Source organism: Sinocyclocheilus grahami, unplaced genomic scaffold, assembly GCF_001515645.1.
Source record: "Sinocyclocheilus grahami isolate Dianchi unplaced genomic scaffold, SAMN03320097.WGS_v1.1 scaffold2369.1, whole genome shotgun sequence".
Classification (NCBI taxonomy): domain Eukaryota; kingdom Metazoa; phylum Chordata; class Actinopteri; order Cypriniformes; family Cyprinidae; genus Sinocyclocheilus; species Sinocyclocheilus grahami.
The window spans coordinates 36,824-59,542 of record NW_015507548.1 but is presented as its reverse complement, the minus strand read 5'-3'; the positions used below and the strand labels follow the sequence as shown (position 1 = coordinate 59,542).

The 22,719-nt window shown below is 37.7% G+C and overlaps 1 long non-coding RNA gene across 1 annotated transcript; it reads left to right on the top strand.

Moving 5' to 3' along the window:
• The first annotated feature begins 528 nt into the window (after positions 1–528).
• LOC107574880 (uncharacterized) lies at positions 529–16,207 on the top strand. The gene is made up of 4 exons (XR_001607751.1): positions 529–639; positions 5,485–5,602; positions 5,768–5,975; positions 15,972–16,207. It is a non-coding gene; the product is annotated as an uncharacterized lncRNA (long non-coding RNA).
• Positions 16,208–22,719: the final 6,512 nt, after the last annotated feature.

Genomic DNA, 22,719 nt, shown 5'->3' with positions numbered 1-22,719 from the left:
TCTGCTCTTCAGCTCAGAAAGCCTCTAAAGACTTGTTTGGCGGGCAGTAAGGATGAGTCAGATGAGTTTTTGAAGTGAAATTTGTGTAACACGTTAGCAGACACGCTGTGCAACCTGTTAAGTATTTGAAATCAGCATGGAAACGTTAGCATAGCATGCTAGCATATGTTGTTGTTGGATTGTTTTTCCACAGAAATTTGGCATCTCTCTTGGAAGACCCAACAGCAGATTACAAATGTCTATCCAACATCTTTTCATGAAAAACAACTCTATTAAACTATAATAACCCCCAAGCAATCATATTCTGGAAGCCATGCAGTTCTATATACAATTTAGACAGAACCAAAATGGCCTTGTTTAATTTTTCAACCATTGTCTAATAGATGGGCAACAGGTGGGATTGTTCTGTCCATTCCCTCACGTTGTAAAATTAAATTAGCATGTTTTATTAGCCACCTGTTTGTGTTCACGTGATAAATGTAGCTTTGTTTGCATTTATCCCGTTTATCTATTGGCAGGGCTACGTTTCGTCCACTCTTTCATCTGGTTTGTCTTGACAGGAACAGATGAGGTCTCTTGCGCCCTAAGCTAAATGCTGTGTTATACTTCGTCACGGGAAGACGTCAAATTTATTTGGAGGTAATTATTTCTTTGTCTGCATTCCACATGATGAAATGTGATTGCAAAACACATGTTCTCTCACAGCACATTTCTTTGAAATGATGTTGCACAAAAATCATTCTTTTCATAGTTTTTTTTCCTCAGTAAAATTATCCAAATATCCTTAAGGCAACACACCCCATGTGAATAGGGTAAAATTAAACGTTAAAATAACTAAATAAATATAAACTAAGTAAAATAAGTATAGTTAAATAACTATTAAAAGGCTTAAAATTAATGACTAAAATAATTTAATTAGAAATTAACTAATAGATGTCACTATACTTATCCAGATGATTGATTATATTAAGAATAGCATTTGTTTTGTATTACAGGTTTTAATTAGCAAATGAGTTATTATCTAATTAAATATGCACTCTTTGCATAAATATACACAATTTGTATCCATTTTCAGAATGGAAACCTGAACATTCAAAATTCTTGTTTCATTTTGTTAACATATTAAAACGACAACGACAAAAACATTTTATAAAATGTTGTATAAAATCAGATAAATGATATATGAACAAACCCCTCAGTAAAAACCTTCAGAATATAGACAGGAAAATAATTAACAAATAATTCATATTGATATAAAAAATTATGTAATGTACTAAACTTGAGGGGGGGGGGGGCCTTATTTGGTAAAATACATGGCATAAAATAAACATTATAAAAGTGCATTTTGCATGTTTTGATTTATCAAAAGCCAAATAACCCAAAATCTCAGAACTGATGAGTGCATGAAAAAGTTTTTTGCATGTAATGTCTTGCCTTAAACTATACATGTTTACAGTACTTGAGAAAATAATTGTGTATGCTACTTTACTCACCCTCATGTCATTCCAAACCAAATTATGTAATGTACTAAACTTGGGGGGGGGGGGGGGACTTATTTGGTAAAATACATGGCATAAAATAAACATTATAAAAGTGCATTTTGCATGTTTTGATTTATCAAAAGCCAAATAACCCAAAATCTCAGAACTGATGAGTGCATGAAAAAGTTTTTTGCATGTAATGTCTTGCCTTAAACTATACATGTTTACAGTACTTGAGAAAATAATTGTGTATGCTACTTTACTCACCCTCATGTCATTCCAAACCTGACTTACTTTCTTCTGTGGAGGTTAAAAAGAAGATATTTAAAAAAAATGTCTCTGTGCTTTTTTTCCCCCTCCACAAAATCGAGGTCAGTAGGGTTCAGTGTTGTTTTGGACCCTATTGACTTCAATTGTTTGGACAAGAACATGCAAGAACTATGGCGTCATATGGCTCATCTTCCTAATTTCAAAAGATAGCCAGCACTTCTGTTCATGATGTGATGTGAATAAAGTCCCTATGGATGTGATGTAATGCTACGCCACCCTTTGCTCCGAAGCCCTTCTCCGCAGTCGAGACCACACAACACTGTCCAGCCGCCAGCTTTTCTGCTTCCTCCATCAACCGAGTCCAGCAATACTTTTTCTCTCTGAAGGTTTCCTTAGCTCAGCTTAATGATAAACCTCCCTCTCAGTTTTTCCCTTTTGGAAACCAACACAATCTTTCTGTGTTTTCTTGGACTGGATGCAAGATTTCACTCTGATTTGTTTGTAAAATAATGGGATGGGAAAGTCAGAGATTAATCAACCAGGTAGCCGAAATTGTCCGCACACTGGAAAACGTGTCAGAGTCCAGTGATCTCAAGTCGGAAATTAAAATCTAATATATATTTTTTGCTTGTAGTGCCTGCAAGATTGAAGGAAGTTTGAGGTGATTCTATCAGTCTGTAGATGCAGTGCAATTTGCTGTAATTGCGCACAGCTGTTCTCCAGGACTGTTGTTGTGGTGTTTAAAACGAAGAGAAACGCCTTCAATCATCACTGATCAGGCGTTCGTCTTGGTGGCAGTGAAAATTTGGCTATAACATCAAGTACTGCTCAGTGTCAGAGTGTCAGATTCTGCAGAAAATTTCTTTAGGCTGTTAATTAAGTCTTTCCTATAGCAGATTTTTGGCCTTCAGCATTTGCTTTGATTTATGCACAGTTGCTCATATTTCACAATGGCTGTTTTCATGGCAATGTCTCAATCAAATGTCTAACTAAATGTAGTTATAAATATTATGAAATATTTTAAAATAAAATTTTTACACTATAAATTTAATATTTTAAATATTTGTATTAAATCATTTATATTTTAAGTATTCTTTTAAAATAAATAATATAATAATATATAACACATAATTTATAACACACACACACACAGCCATCCAAAAGAAAGTCATTTTATTTAAAAAGGCTGCATAAAATTGATAAAAAGTGACCATACGGATATTTATAATGTTAAAAAAGATTTTTTTTTCAAATAAATGTTGTTCTATAAAACTTTATATTCATCAAAAATTCTGTAGTATCCCAGCTTCGAAAAAAGATGTTAAGCAGCATTAAGCAACATTTCAACACTGATAATAATAATACATGTTTATGAGCATTAAATCAGCATATTAGAATAATTTCTAAAGACTGGAGTAATGATGCTGAAAATTCAGCTTTTCATCACAGGAATAAATTACATTTTAATATACATTCAAATAGAAAGCAGTTATTTTAAATTGTAATAATATTTCACAATATTTCAGTTTCTTTTATTTTTGATTAAATAAACACAGCCTTGGTGAGCATAAGAGACTTATATATATATACAGTATATATTAATATATATATATATATTTAATAATATTTACTTATTAAGTTCCCCAAACATTGAAGGGGCTGTGAGGTCCATAAGGTGAAGAAAGGTTGGGAAACACTGGATTATATCACGTGTAGTAACATTTCCCATCTGTAACAGATGGTGCAGGGTTTACCATGCCTTGGAAATTAATTTAATTTCCTGCTGCTGAAAAGTAATGGATCACAGTACTCTAACTTCATTTGCTATGTTTCCTTTTGGTTGATGGAGCTGCTGAATTAGAGCTTTGTTTGTGTTCTGGTTTGGTTTAGCATATTGTCAGCCAGCGTTTCAGTTAGTATTAATCAACAGAAAAAGATGAGAAGGGCTCCAAAGCAGAGAGATTCCCTTGGCTAAAACCACCTAAAAAGTGATGGTGTATTGCAATCCTGCCTCTGTCGAGCTCAGACCACAGGGGAAATAGGTCCTTTTTTATTTTTATTTTTTGTGTTTTTAAATTGATGTTTGTATATTTTGTAAATTGTTTTGTTTTTGTTTTGTTTTTGGCTTTGGAGAGGTTTGCGTTCTTTACTTCAGTGGGCTCCTTCTTCTTTTATTGGCTCATGCTTGTTACCGCCACAAAAATGACAGACATTTGGATGCGTTTGCTTTGCTCTAATGAAGCTGAATCTGAGGGGACTGTAAACATTTTTTCATGTAGAAACAATTTTCACTCAGAAACTGCTAGTAAACAATTACTAAGACACGTTGAATTAAATGTGAAGTTTTGAAGTAGAAAACCCTAAATAGTATTTTCTTTATATATATATTTTTACGGTGTATTTATGAGGGTTGAATAAGGACCATAAGAGGTTTGTTTTTGCCAGAGTGCCGTCTGTCGACAGCATATTTATCTCAGCAAACAGGAAAAGGTGTTTTTTCACTCCTCTCTTGCTCACATGATGTCCTCCTTCGCTTTTTTTATTCATCCCCCAGGGTGTGTTTATCATCTTTAAGGAGGTCAGAAAGCCCTGCTGAGACTTTCATTCAGTACGTCTGAAGGCTTTCTGAGGTAAACCGCGTACTTAAGAAGAAACCCCCATGCCAACCCGACCATTGTAACCCACCTTCAGCATAAACTTACCACTAAACCCCAACACAGCAGTGTATTTTGATATCGTATGTGCTTGTGAAGAGTAAAACTGGCCCACGAGCCAGCATGATAACATCGGTCTGTGCATTGAGGGGCTTTTTGGAGACACTTGTATGCTAAAAAGCAAAGTTGGAGCCAAAACCGAAGCCTCCAAGACCCAGATCAATATTAGACCCCTCGAGGCCCAGATCCATATCAAAACTGAAACACTTAAGGACCAGATCCAAACCAAGACCTTTCAGTTTTATTGAATTGAAAAAAAAAAAAAATGCAGTTCATTTCATATAGCCAACAATCAAGTTTCGCCTTATTTCCAATGCTTCTTTTTCCATATATCAAAATCTACTGTACTGTAAAATCTAATTAGTTAAAGTGCCCCTATTATGCCATTTTGAATATTGCCTTTCATGCAGTGTGTAATGTAGCTGTATGTGAATGTAAATGATCAGCAAAGTTGTAAATCCGAAAATGCACAATAAATAAAGTTATTGTCTCCCAAAAGAAAGAATCGACACTGAACAGCCTAAATATGGAAGAAAAATAATGCCATGTCTTTGAAACAAACAAAAAAAAAACGTTGAATAGCACTAACTGAAAAAATAATGCATTGCATTAACAGTGCTTGAATTTTTAATGCCTTGTATTTCCAGGGCTTGCATTTTTAGGTCCTGAAATTTAACATAGTTGTTTATTTAAGCTGTGAATATTTCAATTCAAAATATTTCACACACATTTTCATAATTAAAAATTCAGTAATTCATATTCACCTTCCAGAATTCACTTCCAAAATATTCAATCTGTTCAATATTCGATATATATACAACATATTTCCATATACTTTTTTATTTTAGGCATTAAATTGGTCAATTATAATAAAACATTTGACTAAATCTTATATAATAAAAATCTCATTCGTGCAAAAATTTGGGAGCCTAATACTGGGTCACAAAGTAATATACAGGTGCATCTCAATAAATTAGAATGTCGTGGCTAGCAATGACACCGTGGTTCTTGTCTTACAGTTTTCTTGTCTGTTTCAATGCTGTCTAAGCGCTCTGATGAGCTGGAATCTCGATGTGGAGAGAGTCGGATGGCAGGACCGAAGCCAGTGTGGTTTCTGCGGCAGACCTACTCTGACAGGTATAAACATATGAAGCTGAAGCAGAAAAAAAGCAGGATAAAGCAAGTGTGCTAATGCTAAGGGGTCATTTATAGTATCAAAATGAACCCAGAAAGCTCTTTGGATGGAAATAACGTAATTCTTTCCTAAGCAACACACTTCTAATGTGTCTGATTTCTGGACAGGCTTGTCAAAGTTTTTAATAATTCGTGTGCCGTCCACGATGGTGAAATTGTGGCGGGGCTTTGGCCTTCTCTCCCCAACTGTTGCCTGCCATGACTGTGAGGTTCATTCCATCCTGATTATAATTGCTTTCATCTTGTATCGTGACTGTTTTCAATTCTTCACGGCCCTGTCAGCTCAGCGAGGGTCACAGAGGTTGCTGTGGTTTAGGTGAGTCTTTAATAAACACTTGTTTTGGGCTTCATTATCAGTGAATTTTGTTCAACTATTTATGTTCACAGTATGGAGAAGGCTACTTGTATGTAGAAATGTAATAGGTTACAGATTACAAGTTACCCTATTTAAGTGTAATAAGTAGCGTAACTGGTTCAGTTACTTTATTAAAGTAATCTACCTGATTACATTTGATTACTTTTCTAAATTCCTAACAAATGTTTTCAACTGTTAATCATTTTCAAACATTTAAATCAGGCAGGGTTAACCTTACAGTAGTACTCAAAGTTGATTTGGCCAGGGGAGTCTGTTGGTGCCCTGGATTTCACTCAATGGTCCCGTGAGTCATTAATGTAGGTTACACTACAATGCTGAAATAACTGTAGTTTTGGATCTGTCATGGTTACCAACCTTATTCAAGGAGGAAAAACTTTAGGTATATATTTTCTGTCAAAGGGTTCATAAATAGAAGTGTGGCTGGTAAAGACTTCTTTAGCTAGCTAGCAGACTAGCTAATTTGTTATGAATGGAGATTAACATTGTTAAATTAACTACTGGATATGCACCAAGCAATACACAGACCTAAAATATGTCTTGAATACATATTAGGCGGCACTAGGCAATGTCTTTCCTACATTTTTTAATGGCTGCTCACAGTTAGCTGTAGGCTAAGTTATATGCTTGCAGATGCTTCCTCAGGTTCGACATTGAAACCTTTTATATCAAAGCACTTTAATAGCTGGAAAACATATTTTGCACTGAACTGTTATACTTGCGGCTTTTCTGGTTTCTGGATTAAATGATTTTTAAATTTACAGTACATGAAATTTTTTTTTTATCACTCACCATTATTGAAGGATATTCCGGATTTTTTTCAAAAGGAATTGCAAATTGTATTTTCAAATTGTGTTTTCCATATGTGGATGCATAAATTGTGACACAATCCAAACGCAATTGCAAATCTTGCATTACCATTTGCATTTTCGCTTTTGCGAATGCACAGTGACTGCCGAATTCCAAATGGAAAAGTAAAGTCCATTTGTAACTGTTTAAATGGCAATATTAATGACCACGTTTGCTTTTTCACTCTCTCTGCATTGCACATGTAACCTTCTAAAACTCAAATGGGATCACAATTCCTTTAGTATTTGAATTTCTGAAGCATTACACAGAAAGCTGTCAATCAGTGTCAAAGTGTCAATCCCGACATCCACTGGACTTCCGGGGAGGTGCTCAGGTGGAGTGAATACTGCTTCTGCGGTCTTGTCCGAGACCATAAACCAAGACCCAGATCCAGACCAAGACACTGAGTAATGAGAGCCACACCACGGTCACATTAATGTGGTCTCGAGAGATCTCATGAACAAACCCACAACATCAAGACTCTGATTAAAAGCGTATTCATTTAAAATTATTAATTGCAAAGATGGGTACCTGACATGCAAATGGAAACCCTATTTGTCTTCAGAAAACTGTTTGGATGTTCTAGCAATGACACCGTGGTTCTTGTCTTACAGTTTTCTTGTCTGTTTCAATGCTGTCTAAGCGCTCTGATGAGCTGGAATCTCGATGTGGAGAGAGTCGGATGGCAGGACCGAAGCCAGTGTGGTTTCTGCGGCAGACCTACTCTGACAGGTATAAACATATGAAGCTGAAGCTGAAAAAAAGCAGGATAAAGCAAGTGTGCTAATGCTAAGGGGTCATTTATAGTATCAAAATTAACCCAGAAAGCTCTTTGGATGGAAATAACGTAATTCTTTCCTAAGCAACACACTTCTAATGTGTCTATTTTCCATATGTGGATGCATAAATTGTGACACAATCCAAACGCAATTGCAAATCTTGCATTACCATTTGCATTTTCGCTTTTGCGAATGCACAGTGACTGCCGAATTCCAAATGGAAAAGTAAAGTCCATTTGTAACTGTTTAAATGGCAATATTAATGACCACGTTTGCTTTTTCACTCTCTCTGCATTGCACATGTAACCTTCTAAAACTCAAATGGGATCACAATTCCTTTAGTATTTGAATTTCTGAAGCATTACACAGAAAGCTGTCAATCAGTGTCAAAGTGTCAATCCCGACATCCACTGGACTTCCGGGGAGGTGCTCAGGTGGAGTGAATACTGCTTCCAGGGATGCTTAACAGATCTTCCTACACCCATTCAAACCAGTACCCTATGCTCAACCACCATTGAAAGTCCTGCCTTCCATAACACTGTACAAATTCCTACTGAATAAGGGGTGTGTTTGTATTGGGAAGTGACATCACTCACAGATGATTGTGCCGAATGCTTTGAACAATGGAGGTAATCAGTAAAGGCACCGCTAAAGGCAGCAGCCAATCCGATAGATGCGTGTGAACGAACAAACAGTGCAACCTGGGTCTCTATATTCTTGGCACCTTACACAATAAAAATTTCCGTTGTTATTACCCCAAATGCAGCGACACTAGGATATGCACAATATGTAAATGTTCACCATTAACCAAACACTTTTCACCAGTTTCAGGATCTCTCACTGTTTACACTCCGACTGATGCAAGATCATCAGAATAGCATTGCTTTAATTAACGGCCTTTAAATGGCAGGAGGCAATATGCACATCGAAAATTATTCAACATATCCTATCTTTTTGCAGAAAATATTCAGATGTAACCCCATTTGTAATCGTTAACATTTTTATAAGTAACTGTTTAATTACACATTTTTTCTGGATTACAGTTACATTTATTTTGTAATTAAATTACGTAATGCTGTTACATGTAACTAGTTACTCCCCAACACCGTATCTTTATTTGATTATGTGTATGTTATTAATGTTTAATATTAAGTTATTTTAAAGTTATTTACATTTAAAATTAATTTTTTATCTTTTTTGCAACAAGGGCTAATTTCATATTGCATTTTATTTATAACATTTTCATGCATTTTTAAAATAATATATGTTTAGACATTTTAAATAATTTTTGTTGAAATTTGGTTTTACAGTTGGGCCCAGTTTTGTAGTTTTGCACATTATTGTCAACTAAAAGTTACTTTTTTATTGTCCACAGTTTTCTTTTTAGTCAGAATTACAGTACCGTTTTGGGTCGTGGTGGGTTAATGCATTTTAAATATCCACCTTTCAAATATCATTTGTTTAATTCATAATATGGTAACAGGGTTGACATTTTAATATTATCTTACTGACAAATTTACTCCCCAACACCGTATCTTTATTTGATTATGTGTATGTTATTAATGTTTAATATTAAGTTATTTTAAAGTTATTTACATTTAAAATTAATTTTTTATCTTTTTTGCAACAAGGGCTAATTTCATATTGCATTTTATTTATAACATTTTCATGCATTTTTAAAATAATATATGTTTAGACATTTTAAATAATTTTTGTTGAAATTTGGTTTTACAGTTGGGCCCAGTTTTGTAGTTTTGCACATTATTGTCAACTAAAAGTTACTTTTTTATTGTCCACAGTTTTCTTTTTAGTCAGAATTACAGTACCGTTTTGGGTCGGTTAGATTTTTTAAAATGTTTTTGAAAGAAAGTAGTCTCACCTAAGCTGCATTTATTTGAGCAAAAATACAGTAATATTAAAATATTGTTATAAATATATATTTGAATATACTTAAAAAAACTTTTCTTTTCTTTATCATATATTCATATAATTTCATATATGAATATATCATATATAATTCATATACTTTCTTTGATTAATAGAAAATTCACAAGAATAGCATTTATTTGCTAGAAATATTTTATAATATTATGAAATATCTTTACTGACACTTTTGATCAATTTAAATGTAGTCTTTGCTGAATAAAAGTATATTTTTTATTCAAAAAGTACTGACCTCAAACTTTTAATCAGGAGTGTAATCAATAAATGTTAAACATTTAATATACTTTTTTTATTTTATTTTTTTATCAAAGACAAAAACTATGAACTGAAAAAAGTTAAACTTAACGCTCATCATTGGCCTACATCTCTAATCTATTAAATTAGCATCAAATGTGTTCTCTTTCACCAATTCTGTGCTCTTGTGTGACCGTATGACTTGAGTTTTGTAGTAGTTTGTACTGTTTTAAGTGTTTTATGGAATTGTATATCAGTGGAACACAATAGCAGTTACTGGAAACCAGGCTAATATCAGAGGCAGAACTGCAATATTACTGTAACAGAACTGGTGTTTTCAGTCTGGGACTGATATATTCTTATTCCAGTGTTTGGATAAGAAAGAGTCTGCTAACTGACTAAAATAGCTCATAATTAAGTACATTCTAGGTTTAAAAATGATGTTATCTTTGTCAGGCTTTAGTATTCTTGCCAATGGCAAGATGCCGTTTCCATGCAGTTTATTTTCCTTAAACAGTAGGTCCCAGTGACATGTTAAAATTAACGGGTGCCTTTTCCAATTTGAGAAGGTGATCTTTTAAAGTACATTTTGAATGATTTTAAACATTCTCTGAGATATGCACTAAGAATGCGCTAATAAATTGCATTGTGCCATCTCAAGCCAAATAATATAAAGTATTTAATGCATTTTAAATATCCACCTTTCAAATATCATTTGTTTAATTCATAATATGGTAACAGGGTTGACATTTTAATATTATCTTACTGACAAATTGTTTTTTTTTTTAATTCTCGAAGAGTTGTTCTTTTGCAAGAATGATGGTGTCATTTTTTATTTATAAATTTTTCTTATTTACAAAATAATTTAATGTAAAAATATGATGGCAACATGGCTGACGTTTTAGCATTGTCTTACCGACATACTAAAAATACAACGTCCAGTTTTTAAAGTATGATGGTGTCACTTTTTTTCATTATTTATATATATAATGAAAATGTCGCTCGGATGTTTACACTATGAGCGAATCTCGTTCCTGGTGCTGGAGGAGGCTACAGTGGATATAGTCCTGGGACGTCCCTGGCTTGCTCAGCATCATCCTGACATCCACTGGACTTCCGGGGAGGTGCTCAGGTGGAGTGAATACTGCTTCCAGGGATGCTTAACAGACACCCATCTTCCTACACCCATTCAAACCAGTGCCCTATGCTCAACCACCATTGAAAGTCCTGCATTCCATAACACTGTACAAATTCCTACTGAGTACCGGGCGTTCCAGGACGTATTCAGTAAGGTCGCGGCGACACATCTTCCTCCACATCGGCCATGGGACTGCGCCATCGACCTGCTGCCTGGGGCCAAACTGCCTAAGGGACATGTCTACCCACTCTTGATCTCGGAGCGAGCTGCCATGGAGGAGTACATTAAGGAGGCCTTACCACAGGGGTTCATCCATCCTTTCACCTCTCCTGCAGCCTCCAGTTTCTTTTTTGTGGCGAAGAAGGACGGGGGCTTACGCCCCTGTATTGATTATCGAGCACTCAACGCCCAGACTGTCAAATTCACCTATCCTCTTCCTCTGGTACCAGCCGCCTTGGAGGAACTCCGTGGAGCTCATTTCTTCGCCAAGTTAGATTTACGCAGTGCCTACGATCTAGTCTGTATCCGAAGAGGGGATGAGTGGAAGATGGCCTTTGTGACTCCCTCTTGGCACTACGAGTACCGGGTGATACTGTACGGCCTTTCAAACTCACCTTCAATATTCCAGAATTTTATGAATTAAATCTTCAGAGACATTCTCAACCGGTTTGTCATCATCTACATCGATGACATTCTAATCTACTCACCCAATCTCGAGGAACAACGGCACGTCACCCAGGTACTCCGTCTCCGCCAGCATCACTTATATCTTAAACTAGAGAATTGTGAGTTCCATCAAACCACCATTCAGTTCCTGGGCTATATCATAACCCCAGAAGGAGTACAAATGGACCAGAGGAAAGCGGAGGCAGTGCGGATCTGACCACAACCTACCACGGTCAAGGAGATTTCTGGGATTCACTAACTTTTATCACCAGTTTATAGCCCATTTCAGGCAGCTGTCAGCTCCACTTACACCTCCTCTGGCGAAAGCCTAAATCCCTCTCCTGGACACCTGAGGCCATGGAGGCTTTCCACCAGCTGAAATTGACCTTCTGCACCGCTCCTACCCTCATTCACCCAGACCCGAATCTCCGTTTCGTGGTGGAGGTGGACACCTCAAAGCTAGGAGTTGGTGCAGTACTCTCCCAATGGAAGGGTGAAACCTCAGTACTCCATCCATGCGCATACTTCTCCAAGAAGATGTCCCCGGCGGAGCAGAATTATGACATCAGGAACCGCGAGTTACTTGCCATCAAGCTCGCACTGGAGGAGTGGCGACACTGGTTGGAAGGAGCTCAGTACCCTGTGATAACTGACCATAAGAACCTCCAATACCTTTGAGAGGCTAAGCGCCTCAATCCACGACAAGCAAGATGGGCCTTGTTCTTCACTCACTTCAAATTCACCGTATCCTACAGTCCAGGTCATAAGAACCTCCAAGCAGATGCTCTTTCTCGCCTTCACCAACCTGATCCATCTCCAGAAAGCCCGGAACCCATTCTTTTGCCCACCTTGTTCGTGTGCCCTATAGAATGGGCACTCGAAGATCAAATTCATGCCACAACTCTGACGGAACCCGCTCTGCCGGGAGTTCCGGAAGGTAAGAGTTATGTACCTACCACTCTGCACCTCGCCCTTATGGACTCCATCCACACATCTCTGGGACCGGGTCACCTAGGCAGCCAACAAACACTCTTGCTCCTCCGGAACTGTTACTGGTGGCCCAGCATGGCTTGGGATGTCGTCCACTACGTCAAGAGTTTTTCGGTCTGTGCCATCACATCCACTCCACGCCGCCTACCAGAAGGCAAGTTGGTTCCACTATCCATCCCATGCCGACCCTGGTCCCATATCGGGGTGGATTTTGCTACAGATCTTCCACCTTCCAATGGATACACGACCATCTTCTTGGTTGTGGACAAATTCTCCAAAGCCTGCAAGCTAATCCCCTTACGAGGGTTACCTACTGCCTTAGGAGCAGCTGAAACTCTCTTCCATCACGTCTTTCTGTATCCCAGAGGATATTGTTTCCGATAGAGGGCCACAGTTTATATCCAGGGTCTGGCGTGGCTTCTTCCATCTGCTGGGTGTCTCTGTCAGTCTATCTTCAGGTTATCACCCTCAAACCAACGGCCAGACCGAACGCAAGATCCATATCTCCGAGCCTACTGCAACGAACATCAGGACAATTGGAGCCAGTATCTCCCCTGGGCTGAGTATGTCCAAAATTCATTACGACAGGAGACGACTGGATTAACACCATTCCAATGTGTGCTCGGGTATCAACCGCCACTCTTCCCCTGGACTGGTGAGCCTTCAGAAGTCCCTGCGGTTGACTACTGGTTCCGTGAGAACGAGGGGGTATGGGACTCGGCATATGTCCATCTCCAGCGGTCAGTGCGGAGACATAAGCACTATGCCGATGTCCGTCACTCTGCTACACCTACCTATCAACCGGGTGACCGAGTCTGGCTCTCCACTCGGGATATTCGTCTCCGGCTGCCCTGCAGGAAGCTGAGTCACCGTTATGTCGGACCATTCCCTATCACAAGGCAAATCAATGATGTCACATATGAACTCCAACTCCCATCCACTTATAGCATTTCACTTCCATGTCTCCTGGTTAAAACCTTTTATTGATCCACTTCTCCCTTCATCCACAGAACCCGAGATACCTCCTCCTCCGCGGAGACATAAGCACTATGCCGATGTCCGTCACTCTGCTACACCTACCTATCAACCGGGTGACCGAGTCTGGCTCTCCACTCGGGATATTCGTCTCCGGCTGCCCTGCAGGAAGCTGAGTCACCGTTATGTCGGACCATTCCCTATCACAAGGCAAATCAATGATGTCACATATGAACTCCAACTCCCATCCACTTATAGCATTTCACTTCCATGTCTCCCGGTTAAAACCTTTTATTGATCCACTTCTCCCTTCATCCACAGAACCCGAGATACCTCCTCCTCTCGAGGTCGACTCCAACGAGACCATCTACCGAGTCAAAGAAATCCTAGACTCCCAATGATAGGGCGGCCAGCTCCAATACCTTGTGGATTGGGAGGGGTACGGTCCTGAGGAAAGATCTTGGGTGGACAGAGACGATGTTCTGGATCTATCACTCTATTTCCATCAATCTCACCCAGATCGTCCTGCTCCTAGGGGTTGCGGTCATCCTCCCCGTCAGTAACGGGTGCCAGGAGTCACCCGTGGGGAGGGGGTACTGTCACAGATTCACCAGCCACCTACACCAGATCACAATCACCAGATTACTGATTACAGACACCTGATTCCACTTACCATACCTATTATCAAGCTTCTCACCTCCTTCCCTCGTCGACTGGTCTCAAGGTTGCACACCTTCTCCGATCTCTCCACTTACCTGCCTGGATCTCAGTGGCTCCGCGTCTCTCTCTCCTGTTGGCATTCCAAGAAGGATTTAAGATAAGAACAGTGATTTATTAGTTTATGAGACTTTTGCCTTTTTATGTTTGAACATTCCGTTGTGGAACCTACCTTCAGTTTATGGCAATAAAGAAGCTCAGAATCAATCTTCCATTGTGTGCCTCTCTGTCCAGTTGTGACAATGGCATCATTATGGTAATTTTTTTTAATTTTATTTTAGTTTTTTTAGTTTATAGAACATATAAAATTATGATGATAAAAGGGTTGATGTTTTCATTTTGTCTTAAAGACAAACCTAAAAAAAAAGCAAGGTAAACATACCTAACTTTTTTTTTTTAAAGAGTTCACTTATTATTATTATTATTTTATATTTTTGAATATTTTGAGATAAAAAATATGTTATATATATATATATATATATATATATATATTGTCTTACCAACAAACTAAAAAAACAACAAAAAAAAACAAGATGCAGATATACAGATACTTTAGTAACACACAACTTCAAGTCTGTAAGTCTATTAACTTAAGCTCAGGGCGTTTTTTGGTATTTTCACCTAAATTTGACATACTCAAATTCAAATGTTTACCCTACACACATACAATGAAGGAAATGAAAAAAAATGGTTCATTGTAAAGAAAACCCTTTGAACTACAAAATATGAGTGTAATTCTTTATAAATAACATTATATATATTTCAAATATTACAATAAACACAAGAAAACATAGGCGCTTTTGGAGTTTTAAAATAAATTATTTTTTTGAAATTCTGTAATTCAGGTTCTATTAGGCACAGCTCTCTGCAATTTACTTTGTTTGATGCCACTAGATGTCAAAAAGTACCAGAAAAAAGAATCTTTCAAATAACAGCTTCTAACCAGGAGTTATTACATTATATGTGAAGCGAGTCAAATTGTCTATTTCTGCATCTAAATGTGTCATTGTGAGTTTCCTTTGCAAAAACAGGCTTTATAAAACACATTAACCCTACAATCCCGTAAAAATTATTTGCAATGGTTAGGCGGAAATTCGTGTGTGGGACGAATAAATTTCTAAGCTTAATTTTACTGCTTTATGAATATAAAAACCAAAAGGAATGGTATTCTTTGTAAAGAAGACACTCCAAGCTTTCAAATGAACCCATATATGGGCTGATACCATATAAGGAAAGCTATGTAAATGAAGCATAAACATTTTAACGCGATTTTGGACCCGTATCCGGGGTTTAAAACCAAGTTTAACTGGTTTTAAGTGTCAAGTTTAATAATATATTGTCAAATATAGAGAGTGAATAAGGACAAAATGTATTTTGTTTTCATGAACAAAACATGTGAATATTAACTAAACACAGGAGTGAGAACAGGCCAAAAATATTTTAAAATATAAATAAGAGAAATCAACTAAAATTAACATTTTGCCTAAATCTATTTGAGGGACATAAATACTCTTGGTACCTAATCTGTAACTCAAGGCCCTGAACTAGATGGATGTTTATTTCTGGATAGATATGTCTGCAGTAGTAACATGAAGGCTAGTGTTGGAGAGATTTGCAGTCTTACAATATATTCTATGTTGTCCACAGATTTTCTCCATCTCCGTACATGCTGTTCCTGAGAGACGTGTCCTGTTGAAGGTTTGCTGACTGAGTTTGATGTCTTGTGATAGTATCTGGTCTGTTCATTACGACAGTCCCTCATGAGACGGACAGAATGAGTGAAAAACATTTCCCTTCACAAACGCAGGCGTAGTTATACACCAACTTTGGTGTGCTTCATGAAAACTGATAGATCACAAGATTTGGGCAGATAAAAGAATAAATAGGGCTTTTTTGAATGGCTTTCAATGGGAAAACATGCTTTTTGGGTTCCAAATGATGTGGTTAAAACCTTAACTTGTTGTCTGGAACTGCATCTAATATAGTGGTAAAGCGACATGGAGTCGATGATAATTTGTTCCATTGATTCATGCTTATGGTGGCATGAAGACAGTCGAGTTGGCCAAATGTGTCAGCTCTTCCTGAGAGAGTCGGCCATTAATCTGGTGCACAGACAGATGTCGGTGAAGCACCAGGATCATTTGAAATTAAAGATGACGTTCATAGCGAACACTGAAACAAAGGCACTTTAATTTTAAGGGACTTTACCCTTCACTTTCAATTGAGTAATTCTCTCGCTGTACGTTTGGATGAAGGGCTGATGGAGGGTTATATGAATCAGATTGGCCAGTATACATCAACAAACCATTTTCCCTTCACACCTCAGTGCTACTGGCCTCATAAATTGAGACTTTGAATTCTCGCGCACGTCTTTTTGCTTGCCAGTAGTCAATATGACTATGACATGTCTGAAAACAGTTTGAGAGTCCATGCGTCCTGCCAAACTGAATGCTTGATGGTCTGTTCCCCTCATGCTCTCACTTAGTTTCCTTTGTTGTTGTTGTTTTATTTTTGGCTGGAGAGTGGTGACAAGGTTTGCATATGCTCTCCAATGGGATATGAACATCGCATTACTCTCCAGTGTAATACTTGCGTGTTGCATGTTGCAATATTATTATTATTGTTATTAGTAGTAGTATTTAATATTTGAATAATCATAAGAACTTTAATGTAAGAATAATAATCATAATTGTATTATTTTATGGTTATTGATTACAACAATAAAAAGTGATAATTATTAAAAATGTATTATTATTATTATTAACTATTATTACTGTTGTTGTTTAAAATGTTATTTATTACTTGAAAAGATAGAATAGTCTAAAATATTTATAATGTAATCATTTTATAATGTGTATTATCACATTAATAACAATAATAATAATATGAAATGTGTAATAAATATTGTGTAAATATGTATTATTATTATTATTAATAATAATAATAATAATTACATGTAATACTAGTTTTTAAAATATAAGACTTTTCATTTATCATTTTTATTATTATTAATAATAATAATAACAATGCATTTCTAATGAATATTTTGAACAAATACATATTTTATCAGCATTATCACCTTCACCGTTTTAAAATTTTTATAATGATTATTAGTGTGAATCCAATGTTTAAATATGCATATAAATTAATTACATTAACAGTAAGTAAATAACATGTATATATATATATATGAAATACCTATTTAAATTAATATTATTATGAAATTGTTGCAGTGTTTGTATTTGTTGAATAATAGTTGCTTATTTGATGAGTTTATATGCTTATTATGATCCAAAGCACCATTTATCTTACAAAAGATTTAAGCTTAAATCCTAAGCCTAAGATTTCTTCAGAGTACGATAAAAAAGTAATTTCAACAAAAGTTTCATGACCGTTTGTTTGTTCCGCTAGTTTAGCCTTTTCGGTTTGTTTTGTAGTAATGACTGCCTGACTGTGCATTATGCCTAACATATAACCAAATGTTTCTGGCAAATTTTATGTACGCTACTTTAATCAACCACAGGGCTATCAAAACAGCCAACGAAACATTCAGATCACTTAAAAGATGACTGATCTATGGATGGCATGCAGGCCATTCACCAGCAGTAATTACATTACATCACAAGCACGCAAGCCGCGAGGCCCCTGTCGCTTCTGGTCTTTCCCTCTCTTTCTGTGGCCAAATGAGACCCACAAATGTATGTACGCAATCCCGCAGATGTTGTGGAATTATAAACATTGTCATTCAACATTACAAGGACGAGTTGCGAAAACAGGGCTATCAAGTGTGTTTTTGTTGGGGAGCGAATTCACCCCCCCCCTTGTTCCCGTGTTACGAACTCAACCACTTCAATTTCTTATACGATGGCAGAGAATCTGTGATTGCGGATCCTTTCTTTGTTCTTTCGTTTTATGATACCAGCATCCTGTTCTTTCCCAACTGACAAACCTCTAATTGGATCTGCAGACAGCCATCTTCAGTTTGGAACTAGACCGTAGCTTTTCTCGATTAATGCGCAATTGAACCGGATCAGAGTAGTGCAATTTAGCAAATCTGTTTTCTTTATTAGGGAACGATCAGAAACAAACAACCTGGTGAATTGCAAACATATGTGGAGAGACCCTCACCAGGCCCAAGGCCTTTCTGCACCTGTAGCGATGCCAAATTGGTTATTTCTACGCATAAATCCACGACTTGCGCCAAAAGTCGAGGTTACAATCGCTCGAAGGGCTCATTGCCTGATTGTATGACAGCCAGGTTGGCGGGCACAACGATGGCCTGCAACTGCGGAGCTCATCAGGTGGAGAGATATTCGGAGGATTAGTTTCCCTTTTTTTTTGTCTGTTTAAAAAATGAAGGCCTGGACATGACAGAGAATTGGACGGGCGTCCCCTTCGAGGTCCCTGGTGTAAGATCCTGCTCCTGCCGTGATTAAGTGATGTCTTTTGGAGCCCGTGCCGGTTTAGTTATTTCTTTTGTTTTGGGCTCCAAGGAAAATCTCCACCAGAGCAGATGGTGGGGTAGGCAGGAGTGAAAGGGAGATGAAGGAAAGCGAGAGAGAGGTGACACATTTTCTCCAGGAAACCTCAGAGGGCTCATCACGGACTGCTGATCTTTCAACTCCTTCAGAATATTTTAGTGTTTTTCCTTCTTATTGCAACCTAAGAAACTTGCAGCATTGCACTCCATTCTACCGCGAGTCCAATAATCATGTTCATATTATCTACGGCTTCTGCTTCCAGAGATGTTTTACTTTATAGATCAGGAAGAGTCGAGATGATTCAGTTGTAAAGAGCCCAATGATGCAAATGATTTTTTCGTCGGTCAAACTACGACTGGAAAATGGCTTATGTGAAGGTTTGCTTCACATTTTTCAAATGTACAGGTGCTGTAATAAAATGAGATTTCTCTTTAAAGGAGTAATTCAATCATTATGCTGTTTCAATCTTTTTTGTGTGCATTAACAATGGAGAACAGACCTTTCAAGCTTCTAAAAGGCACACAAGCACCATACAACTATCAGGAGTACTTCATACTTTATATTCCCAATCTCCCATATGAAACTTTTTGTGAGGAAAAAATGAAATTTAAAGTGATAGTTCACCCAAAAATGAAAAATTTCATCATCAAATTTTGTCATCATTAAACAGTTGACGGTAACCATCGACTTCCATAGTATGGAAAAAAATTAAAATACCAACATTCTTCAAGATATCTTCTTTTGTGTTCAACAGAAGAAAGAGACTCATTCAAGTTTGAAACAAATCGAGGGTGAGAAAATGATGACAGAATTTACATTTTTGGGTGAACTATCCCTTTAAGTTGTTATACAGAACATTGACAATCTTCCAATCTATTGAGATGTTTACAGTTGGCAGCTGGATTATTGGTTCATTGATCAAATCATGATTCTTCAATAACTTTTGTATTAAAATGTATTCAAAATGTAGGAAGAATTAAAACCACACGCATGCAAGAATCACATACTCTGGGTAGCCTTAGAAACGCATTAAAACATGTAAATACCATTCATTCTATATTTTATCATACATTCTCAGAAGGGGTTTCAAGTAATGCTGTAGATTAGAAGAACTCTTTTTCAGAAGTGGTTTAACAACTGCAGTTTTCAGGGAGTTTGGAAAAGTCCCAGAAAGAAGTGAGGCGTTCTGAAAAGACTGTAAAGGAAAGGATGCACAGAATTCCTTTATATGGAGATAATTTGGGCAAGTTTTATCCAAATGACCAATGATGTGAATTAGGCAGATATATTTTTCATGAGAAGTTCTCATTTGAGTATAAAAACAAATAACTGACACTATTATTAGTGAATAGACACCATGATAAGACTTCAAACGACAACGTATCATTCAAGTTGCATATTAACCACTTTTTTGATAATTTTATGATGCTTTTTGATAAATTTTAGAGCTCATTCAATTTTATTATATTGAAAAGAGAAGACTGGATTGTCTTTAAAATTTCACCTTTTGTGTTCCAGGGAAGGTGGCAGGTCATACAGTTGTGATGACGAATTTGGCAGATTTTTCATTTACTCCCCTAAAGCACACCATAAAACATTTAGTTTTACATCCACTGGCATTTACCAGCAAATCTGTACTTGCATTTTGAATTTGGATGATATAACTCCAGCTTCCATGACTCTTTCGGAACCTACTCCCAGTGCTTTGTGTAATGTAACCCAGCGCTGTTCTCCATCATCCTCTCTGTATTTCTGGCTCCAGAGGTCCTGTGAAGAATTGCTGTCCACTTTTGGCCTTCAGACCAGGCCAGAGAACAGGTGTTGAAGCCATCTCCAGCAGCCTTTCTTTCGCTTTAGCTCTCTGCATACTTGAAAACGAGCCATGTGGCGTGCAGAGCCGCGCTGAAGGTGAAGGCAAGGCTGGGTCAACACGGGCACAGAATGGAGAAAGTCTTTCAGGAAATTCCTGTGCAGAACAAAACGTTTGACACAAAGCCTGGTCTTAAAACCGATTGTTACATTTCTCACTCCTTCTATCCAGCATTTTCCGTGCCATGTGTTTGATTTAAAAACATTTTATGTATGAAGAAACCCAATGCCCTTTTTTTAAAATAATAACAAAAGCCGTGCAACGCAGTGTTGCTAACAACATTGACCTTTTTACAGGACAGAACTTTGCTGTTACTGGAGGCCTTCTTGCTAAACGATTTTGAACACACATGATGGTAATTGACAGCGTATGTTCTTGTTGAAATGCAATATGGAAACGTCTCAGGTTACTTATGTAACCATGGTTCCCTGAGTAGGGAACGAGACACTGCATCCTCTAGGGGTTGCTATGGGGAACGCCTCGTCGTGACCTGTGTCTGAACCATACATTGAAAAAACACCAACTCGTTGGCCGGTGTCACAGCCATGACGTCACCACCGGTGCGACTATAAAATAGGCGCCGGGAGCACACATCATTCACTTCTTCGTCTGAAGCTTGCGTCCGCAGCATGGCAAGAAACCTAGATGTTCCCTTTCATGGGAACTTCAAACTGCATCCTCTAGGGGTCGCTATGGGGAACGGTATACCCACACCACCATGCTGAGGGGAGTGCATGCGTGGCACGATCCATAATTTCCAAAAGCTCTTTATATGCAGGGCAGGAGGATTGGGAAGGCTCAGCCTCAGCTTCTTTGCCCTCCTCAGCTATTTCCTGCTTTTGCTGGGCTGATCCCTGCAGAGCAATGGCCCCTGAATCAGACAATGTTAATGAAATAACATCATCCTCCAGCGGCTCACTCTCGTGCACAGCCGACGATCGCGAAAGGGAAACCCCCCTTCAAACTCATCGGCCAGATCCATCTGCGATCTCCACAAGCTCATTCCCTTCCATGCCTCAGCAGCGGCGGGTCCTGAATCGCGGGAAGCAGATGGCTGCCCCTCTTTCCTCGAAAAGAGAGACAACAAGAGTTCGAAGTTCCCATGAAAGGGAACTATTCCTTCTCTCAAATGTAATTTCAAATCGCAGGTGTCCAAATATATGAGACTCTGTGGAGTGTTCCTTCACTCCAGTCAGAGGCGAATCAATAGGGCAGGCAAGACAGGCAATTGCCTGGGGTCCCGCATTTTGTGGGGGCCCCCAACAGCTGACCATTTGAACAATCGGAAATGTCATTATTAATATAACATGGAGCATTATATTTGCATCCCCCCTAGGGGGCCCCCTCTTGTGTTACGCTGGATGTGCTTGTTTTTTCCTCGTTATGCATCGGCCACCATTTTCAAACTGGTACAGCGCTTACTCGTAAATTTGCTAATTTAAACAAGAAGATGACTTTTTACAGTTCCAGACAGTAGTATCAACTCAATTCTGTACCCGCTCGAAGTCACCCGCTTTCAAAATCTCCTGTGTGTTTTTGTGTGCCCGCTCTGGTTTCGAATTACAAAAGTTTCTATTTACAATGTGTTTTGCAGTGTTGCGTATTGTTGCCAATCACAGGCATCTCTTCACTGACAGTTTGAAGAAAAGTTTAAGAGGACCAAACAGTCCATGTATACTGTTTCAGGAATGACAAACACGAGTGTAAAAGATTACGCGAGTGAATCCGCCAAATTGATCCGCGTGATTGACGGTGATAAGATAACTGTAGCAATGAACATATCTGACAAGCCGATGTCAAAACTGAGATGTGCTTTAAGTGATGCAGAGTAAAATCAGAGTGACAAAACTACAGCAGCAACAAGTCTGTGTTGCCTTTAGCAGCTTCTACAGGTAAAGATAACTTAAAGCTCTCCTTTTGATGTGTCCTTTTTCAGGCAGTGTTTGAAAAATAAATAAATTAAAAATGTAATCTAAAAAAATGCCAAAATATGTAATGCATTATTTAATTATTATACCATTAATAATTAACTTAATTTGCAGTT